Source organism: Formica exsecta, unplaced genomic scaffold (assembly GCF_003651465.1).
Source record: "Formica exsecta isolate Colony F162 unplaced genomic scaffold, ASM365146v1 scaffold3654, whole genome shotgun sequence".
NCBI classification, from domain to species: Eukaryota; Metazoa; Arthropoda; class Insecta; order Hymenoptera; family Formicidae; genus Formica; species Formica exsecta.
The window spans coordinates 2,219-11,174 of record NW_021850902.1 but is presented as its reverse complement, the minus strand read 5'-3'; the positions used below and the strand labels follow the sequence as shown (position 1 = coordinate 11,174).

The 8,956-nt window shown below is 40.4% G+C and overlaps 1 pseudogene; it reads right to left on the bottom strand.

The window, feature by feature from the left end:
* Positions 1 to 6,683: 6,683 nt before the first annotated feature.
* On the bottom strand, positions 6,684 to 8,083 carry LOC115239215 (annotated as a pseudogene).
* Positions 8,084 to 8,956: the final 873 nt, after the last annotated feature.

Below are 8,956 nucleotides of genomic sequence, written 5' to 3'. Positions count from 1 at the left end.
ATTGGCAGTACTGCCAGTACTCGCAGTGCATAACGGAACGCACCCTTAGTAACGATGGGGGGGAATGCATCGTTACAACTTCAATAAATCAAATGTTAATTTTTTTTGGTCACCCTACATTCACCGGATTTACCAGGGACCAGAAGTCTTACAACTTGTCTAGAAATAGAATAAAAGTAATATCTTAACTTACCAATAATTGGTTATGAGTATAGAATTAGTGATTAGTATACTGGATTCTCCTTGTAGATGGTCTTCCAAATCGATTGATTATAAGCGCTCTTAATTATGGTAATGACGGCTGATTCAGGATGGATCGGTAGCCGGACGTTGAAATAATTAGTAGAATGTCGTAAGGTAAAATAACACTTTATTTTACATTTAAGTTAATTCGTGTTAGCTGTTCGAAGTTTAGAATAGTAATGCTTGAAGCTGGGCTCGCTCTGAGCTCCTCCGGTTTTCAAGTGTTGGTGGGGAAAATGTTGCAGTGGGAGCGCCTTAATGTACGTGGTGGGATAGGGCTCTCCATGCTTTTGCATAGAGTCTTCCTGTGCTGGTGGGAGATCCGTGGGCGTGAGTATAGCGAGTGGGAAGCGCTGTTGGTAGGGAGCGCTACGTCACTCGGGGCTTCCCTGATGTGTGAGAAGGATGGCCATAACGCTACTGCATGATTTCATCATTTGCATTCCAAGCCGGTTGCATCAGCCTCTCCCTGTTGTTCTCCGGGCGTTTATTAATTAATAACGTTACATTTGCATTGACTGTTGCCTTGCCTTTCCGTATTGCATTCTCTTATTAATTTTAACACTTCAGAAGTTAGTCTGATTGTGTAGTTTCAAATGCAAATATAAAATTATTAATTATTAATTATTCTTATAGTCTATGTGGTACGGATATTTTTATATCACCCGCTAGAGCGCTTGAGCGTTGATTATATACGGGGTGATTCGCAAGTATGAATATTATTTAGTATTACTCTTTCTGAACGAACAATTTTTTTTAAACTTTATTTCTTTCACCTCTTATGAGTGAGTTAATATTAAATTTGTTGTTTGTTTAAAAATTAGACGTGTGGCTAGGACGTCACAATAGGAATGGTGCCTCTACTAGCAAATGTATCTCCCTTCTTATTTTCCAAGATAAATAATTTGGGATGCTCGGTACGGAGGAGAGTATATCCGCACAATGGTTGCTCCTTAGTTTTTGCAAGGGCAAACGTAATAATGATTTCGTCTCTCCGTGACAATCGGCACTGCATCCATTGAGCGAGATTCCAACATCGCTCTGGAGTCGTATGTACTGTGTTAGAGTGGCGTAAGGTGCGAGGTCTGAATAGCTCAGTGGTAAGAGCAGTTGCCCGGAAAGCGAAAGACTCGGGTTCGATTCCCGATTCAGCCACTTGTACCTCGCATATTTTTTCCTTGTGTAGTGAGACTGTAGACGATTGGAAAAATTGGATTGTTTCCGTCACTTACAAGTTTAGTTGCTCGGCCTTCATACAGGACATTGTATTGCTTGAAGTTACATGATACAGTTGGCATGGGCTTCCAGTAAGTGTATCCATCATCAGAGTCGAGACAATAACTGTCAGCGAGAGCGCAGATTGTTCCAGACTTCAACCTGATTTTCCCTGATTCAAGTTGTACGGGAACATACGAAGACTGTTCGGGAATCGACCTCGACGAGATCGCCCGAATCTTGAAAAACGCTCAGAGATGAGCGAGAAGCGGTGTGTAACGCGAATCCGTAGATCCGCTGGAGGATAAGGAGAGTTCAGAAAATACTCGATTGCAGATTGTTTTCAATATTCGTTTAATTTTGAATAATAGGAGCGAGCGACAGCACGTATTCCGCGATTCCGACGGAGATCTTCAAATGTCCTGTTAATGACTGCCCTTTTTTGACCGTGCCGTTGCTTTTGTGCCGGAAGTGGCTGTGGACGCTCTGCCGCCCCATTTTAATCGAGGTCGCGGGCTTGAGTTCCGCTGGGATCCGGCTCCTCGTTTCGTGGGACGTGGTTGGTTTCTCAACCCCGAGCCTCGTCCTGTGGGTCGTGGTCGCTTCCTCAACCCCGAGCCTCGTCCTGTGTCGCCTCTTCTTCAGGCTCTGCGGGAGTGGAACCGGGGTCGCGGTGCTGGACGTGGAAGTGGAGGGCGTTAAGGTAGGAATTTTTTATTTCTGTTTCTCTTATTATTTATTCTATTTTTTATTTTATTCGCGCATTTTTCTGTTTCTTTTTCTTCTTTCTCCTACTTTTTTTAATTTTCGATAAATGGTTTTAATCGATTTATGTGGACGCGTATGGTTTTCCTTCCCCTTTTTATTGTGTAGTTCACTTCCGAATTTTTTTCGATTATCGTATAGGGTCCGGTCCATAGGGAGTCCAATTTCTTTGATCGTCCTCGGCGAACTGTTTCGTCGTACAAGAGGACTTTTTCTCCTACCTTAAGTTTAATTTCTTTAGTCTTTTTATCATAATTTTCTTTGGTTTTTATTTTTTCGTTCTTCAGATGCTCCTTTGCAACTTGCTGTGAGGCGCGTAATTTTTCTTTCAATTCTTGCGCGTAATCATCGTATGTATACGTGGGCTTAGGCGGTTGCGACAATGTCGTCGGTAATGTTGCTCGGTGCCCGTAAATTAATTCGAAGGGTGTGAACCCTGTCGCCGTGTGCGGTGTTGTATTGTATGTAAACATCGCATAGGGAATCCATTCGTCCCAATCCGTTTGATCGGCATTTATATAATGTCGGAGATATTCGGCTAGAGTCCGGTGAGATCGTTCTAGCGCTCCGTTGCTTTCCGGATGATACGCGGTTGTTTGAATCTTTTCGATTTTTAATAGTTTGCACGTGTTTTTAAATATTTCACTTAAAAAATTTGTTCCTTGATCCGTTAATATTTTTTCTGGGATACCGTGTTCGAAAATTATTTTCGTCGCAAATTCTTTTGCAATTGTCGCGGCTTCTTGATTCGGTATCGGAATTGCTTTACTAAATTTTGTTAGATTATCTTGGAACGTTAAAATATATTTATTTCCATTATTAGTAATCGTTAGTGGACCTACGATGTCCAATGCACATTTTTCAAAAGGTTTATCGGCAGTATCCGTTATTATTAGCGGTGCCTTAATTTTCCGCGATAATTTGTTTTTTTGACAAAATTCGCATTTTGTTATATAGTCTTCGACATCTTTTGTCAATCCTCGCCAATTGTGCTTTAGGCGAATTCGATTAATCGTGCGCTCTTTTCCTTGATGCCCTCCCACAGGTGCATCGTGATATTCGTATAGAATACGTCGCTTCTCGTCTTCCGTGTATTCTCGCGTTATCTTCGTGTCGGTGCTCTCATCCTCCTCGACGCTGTTGATATCCGCCACGTGTCGACTTAGCGCGTCAGCGTTTCTGTTCGCTGTTCCGGCCTTGTGTATGATCTCGTAATCGTATTCTTCTAATTTTAATCTCCATCTAATTAATCGAGATCCAGGGTCGGTTACATTAAATAACCATACGAGCGATTTATGGTCTGTGACTATCGTAAATTTCGTCCCGTATAAGTACGGTCGAAAATGTTTAACGGCCCATACTATTGCTAATAGTTCTTTTTCGGTCGTATTATAATTTTGTTCGGCTTTCGATAGTATTCGACTGGCATATGCTATTGGTTGATCTTGGCCTATTTCTCCTTGCGATAATATCGCTCCGATTGCATAATCTGATGCATCGGTCGTTACGATAAATTCTTTTTTGAAATCTGGGTATTTTAGTAAAGGTGCCGTCGTTAATTTTTCTTTAAGCATTTCAAATGCTTGTTGTTGTTCTTGCGTCCACTCAAATTTATTTTCCTTTTTGGTTAACTTCGTTAGTGGTTTCGCGATTTTAGAGAAATTTTCAATAAATTTTCTATAATATCCGGCTAATCCTATGAAAGCTTGAATATCTTTTACTTTCCTAGGCGTCGGAAAATTTCTTACGGCCTCTAATTTAGACGGATCCGGCGATATTCCGTTTTCTGTGATTATATGACCTAAGTATGTCACTTCTTTTCGTAGGAATTCGCATTTGTCCGGCTGTAATTTCAGATTGTTTTCTCGCAATCTTCGTAGGACTTCGATGAGTCTCTTGTTATGATCTTGTAGGCTGGCTCCGTAGATTACGATGTCATCTAAATATACTAGACATTTTATTCTTTGCATGCCTGTCAGCATTGAATTCATTAGCCTTTGAAATGTGGCTGGCGCATTTTTTAATCCGAAGAGCATTCTATTGTACTCGTAATGCCCGTAAGATGTAGAAAAAGCAGTTTTGCATTTGTCACCTTCTTCCATCGAAATTTGGTGGTATCCAGATGCTAAATCTAGAGTTGTAAAATACTTAGCGTTACCAAGCTGATCTAATATATCCGTTATATTTGGTAAGGGAAATGAATCTCCTATAGTTAGATCATCCAATTTTCTGAAATCTACGACTACTCGTAATTTCGGTTTTCCTGACGCATCGGCTTTCTTAGGGACTACCAATAACAGTGCGTTCCATTGGCTCGTGTTTGGTCGGATTATTTCATTTTTTAACATTTCTCGGACTTGTCGATTTACTTCTTCTTTATGTTTCTCCGGCCGGCGGTAAGGCCGTACGTTGACCGGTGAGCTATATCTGTTTGTGTTGCAATCTTATGCGCGACGATGTCTGTGCACGTCAGTGGTTCTCCTTCCAAATGCATCACGTCGCTAAAATCCTTGCAGATTTCAATTATCATTTTCTTTTCTTCTTTATTTAAATGTTGTGTACGTAATAATTGTAATACTTTTTCACTACGCGGGATTATTTCCTCTTTACTTGGCGTTCGTATTTCGTTGACTTCTTCTGTTCCACTCTGTTTGATTTCTTCTATAATTACTTGCGGCATCGGCAATTCGATGGTGTCGTCCGTAGTATTTAAAATGCTTGCTGCACATAGGTAATTAGGTTCTACTAGGCAATTACCTATAAATATTCCTGGTATTGTTTATTCTGCTTGTATCACGCCTATCATGTTCTTATCAGTAGCGACCTGTATTATTGATTCGCTACGTGATTTCAACGTCATTCTTAGATAGGGGTAAAGCTTTAGGATATACTGTCCTACCTTTAATTGTTTTGTTTTATAGTTGTAAGTGGCTTGATGTTTTCGTAGGAAATCAACTCCTAGTATTCTGTCATACTCTATCGGAAAATCATTTTTAACAACATACTAGGCGTGCTTGATTCGGCACTGTTCCAAAGTTATTGTCGCATTAAACTTTCCAATTGTATATATCCTATGTCCCGTTACGCCGGTAAGCATTATTTTGTCTTCTTCTATTAAAGTTTTGCCTTTCAAATGTTTCATCTTAATTAATGATATTGCGGCTTCTGTGTCAAATAGTAAATTTATTTTTCCGCGTTTCGTTTCTCGCATCGGTAATGTGACAAGATCCAATCCTGTCCGTATGTGCGGCGTATTTTTAAAGTGTGAAACTTGATATTCGATTGCAGGTCGGTGCGACTTTTTTTCGTTCTTTTCCTCCTCATCGCTACTTTGCGTGGAGTTAAATTTCTTTTTTCCTTGCTCGTTACTCTTGCGATTTTTATTTTCCGATCATGAATTATATTGTTTGGTTCGGCTCGATTGATCTCTATTGGGTCGTCCGTGTAATAACCAACATTCTTTGCAATCGTGTCCAGATTTTTTGCAATAATTGCAATATTTATTTACCATATTTACGCGGGATTGTCTATCGGCAGTGAAAATCGGTTCGCGTATCGGCTAGTTCGGCAATCTCAGCCGTAATGCCCGGTTTTTCCGCATTTTTGGCATTGCACGTTTATTTTATTTTCCTGTTTGTAGGTCGGTGTGAAACTTATTTTGTTTCGCGTCGGCTTCAACTACGCTGAAGCGTAAGGCGGCAGTTCTTTTTGGGGCGGAAAATTTTTTAGGGCGGCGAGATTGTGATTTGGTGAGCATGTGGAAGTGGTAGGAATCTGTAAAATATTTCATGAATAATGAAAAACAAGTAGACATAGCTTTGGAAAGTTTTATAATGAACAATTTAATAACGAAGTGGTTTACGGCGAGATTTTCGGTTTGCGAAATCTTCAATAATGTCGTTGTATTTTATGCTCATCATAAGCTCGGTTTCGATGACCAAGATTGCCAATGAATTTACATGTTCTTCCTCCAACGATGACCGCAAGTACGTTTTTATTTGTTTTAAAGCGGAAAAGGATCGTTCTGCTGAGCAATTTATGGCGGCCATACACAAAGATATTCGCAAAGCTATATCGATGTTAAGGAACACTGATAACAAATTTTGGTCGCGTATAAGCGTACAAAGATCGATCAGTTTTAGTTTATCTTTTGAGTTAATTTTGTTAAGAAACTGGCGAAAGTGCACACATTCAATGGCAAATAAATCTTCTAGATCTTCGGCGTAATAATTATAAAGTTTCGTAGCTTCTTCGTGTATCGTGCTGTCCGACAAGTGAACGAGGTTTCTAATCAAATCGAAGCGTTTGAAGACATTTTTATACGCTGAATGCCGTTTCTCCAATTCAGCTCTGAAGCGATCTAATATCGCGTAGAAAGTTTCCACTCTGATCTTATTTTTTCCGGTCATGATGACCTCGTTCTCTTTCGATTCACCGAGTTGAAGCTTTTGTTTGCAGCTTTATTTGCTATCGAATTCGTACTCTTCTGGTATTATGCATTTGGCTTTCTTTACATACACTTCAAACATCTCATCACTTCTCAAGCTTTCTACGAAATCGATTAGCGAACGATAAAGCTCTACAGCGACTCCTATGTCGATATCTATACTTTGCAGCAGTTTACTCGTTGCATTAAATCGATCCAATAGGGAGTTCCAGAATACGGCTATAAACACTATTTCGAATTGGCCAAGCTGTTTTTGTACCATAGCAGCTTCGGATCGAGTTATCGCTTTTTCGTGAACATCTTCGATCATTATCGTCAAAGATTGCAATACACTATCCCAGTTCTTACACAAACTATCGCAAGCGTCATGGCGAGATGACCATCGAGTTCCATCGACTCGTTTTAAAACTTTCGTATTACTTTTGACATTTGATGATAAGAGGTCCCAACGTTAAGTAGACGCAGCGAAGAAAGTGTACAAACTTTGAAGAGTACTGAAAAACGATGCAGCTTCTGTGACACATCCCGCGGCACAGGCTCCAACCAAATTCAACGAATGGGCCGCACAAGGTACATAATCGGCAAGAGGATTCAATCGTTTCAACCGTGCTTGTAATCCTATGTAGATACCAGACATGTTGCTAGCATTATCGTATGATTGTCCTCTGCAGTTGCCTATGTCAATTTTTAACGATGCGAGCATAGAAGTTACAGCCATTTCAAGTTCTTCAGATTTATGTCCAACGTATGGTAGAAAACCAAGAAAGCGTTCGATCGAGCTACCATCTTCTTTTACATATCTAATAATAAAAGAGAGGTGGTCGATATGAGCTATGTCTGGCGTTGAGTCGACTAGTACTTCGATCGAGAAGTACTTGGCTGCTTGTATTTCGCTCACAATATATTTTTTACTTTTGATGCGATTAGATTGATGAACTCATTGCAAGTCGTTGAGGAGAGATATGAAGTTTTTCCACTACCAGGATTTCCACACTGTGCTATGTGCGTCGACAGGAACGGGTCAAACTCGGCGATCGTTTCCAAGATCATCATAAAATTGCCGTTTCTCAAAGAACCGAAACGTTCAGACGATCCTCGGAATGGAAGGCCGCGACTATCAAGGGCTTTTACGGCAACAATCACTCTTTTTAGTATATTTCTCCAATATTCGATTTCGTTCTTAACTTGTGTACAAAAACCGAAGTCAACTCTTCCTTCTGTGCGACTGCGCTTTATTAGCGCAATTTGACACTGGAGATGCTCTTTTGAATTTTCGTGCCCGCTCAATATTTTGTTCACGTTACTCCAGTCCTAAAAACCTTCTGTCATCAACTGAGAAGTTCCACCAAACAATCGGCACGATACGCAAAACAAAGCCTTTTTCACAGGATAATAAATCAAATATTTCCGCATCTGATTTTCTCCATTCGACAATCGTCGATAAAACGCGTTTTTTGAAAAAAATCAATCTTAGTTATCAAAACGAGTCTTCGACAACGAGAAATCGGCATGCAAATTTTGATTAATTTCCTTCGAAAGTAAATGATCCATTAAATTGTCGTTAATTCTCCATTCTGCGGGATCGTCACTCATCGAGCCTAAGCCTAAGCCATTTGCGTCTTCTGTAGTCAATTTTGACAGTGTGATCTCTTGTTTTTGTGACTGCTCTGATGTAGTGCTCGAACCATGGCTCAAAATACTGCAAATTTCACTTTTGGTTGTAGTTTGTACGTGGGCCTCGAGAATGGGCTTGTCAATATTCTTTTCATCACCCTGAGTGATTGGACGGAAAAACGTATGTAGCGTCTTTGTCTTTTCCAACAGCTCGTCTTCTTTCTTTCTTTTCTCTTTTCCAATCTTTTTATATTGATATCGACTTAGTCTTTTTCGACCATCACTCATTTTAATGCTGTACCCGTACCGACTACTGGGTCTGTAAATAAAGCTAGAATAACTGTTGCCTAAGTGCAGTAAAATAATGCACTCCGGTCTTCCTAAGAGTTTACGCGACTGACAAAATGCAATGCGCGATCACCGACAGTCGACAGTCTAAAGTGAGGAGCGCGCAGTGGAGTAATCTGATATCTGATAACAATGTCGTTCGTAATACACATGCGTGTCTTAAAACCACGTGTTCGGGAGTCGACCTCGACGAGATCGCCCGAATCTTGAGAAACGCTCAGAGATGAGCGAGAAGCGGTGTGTAACGCGAATCCGTAGATCCGCTGGAGGATAAGGGAGAGTTCAGAAAATACTCGATTGCAGATTGTTTTCAATATTCGTTTA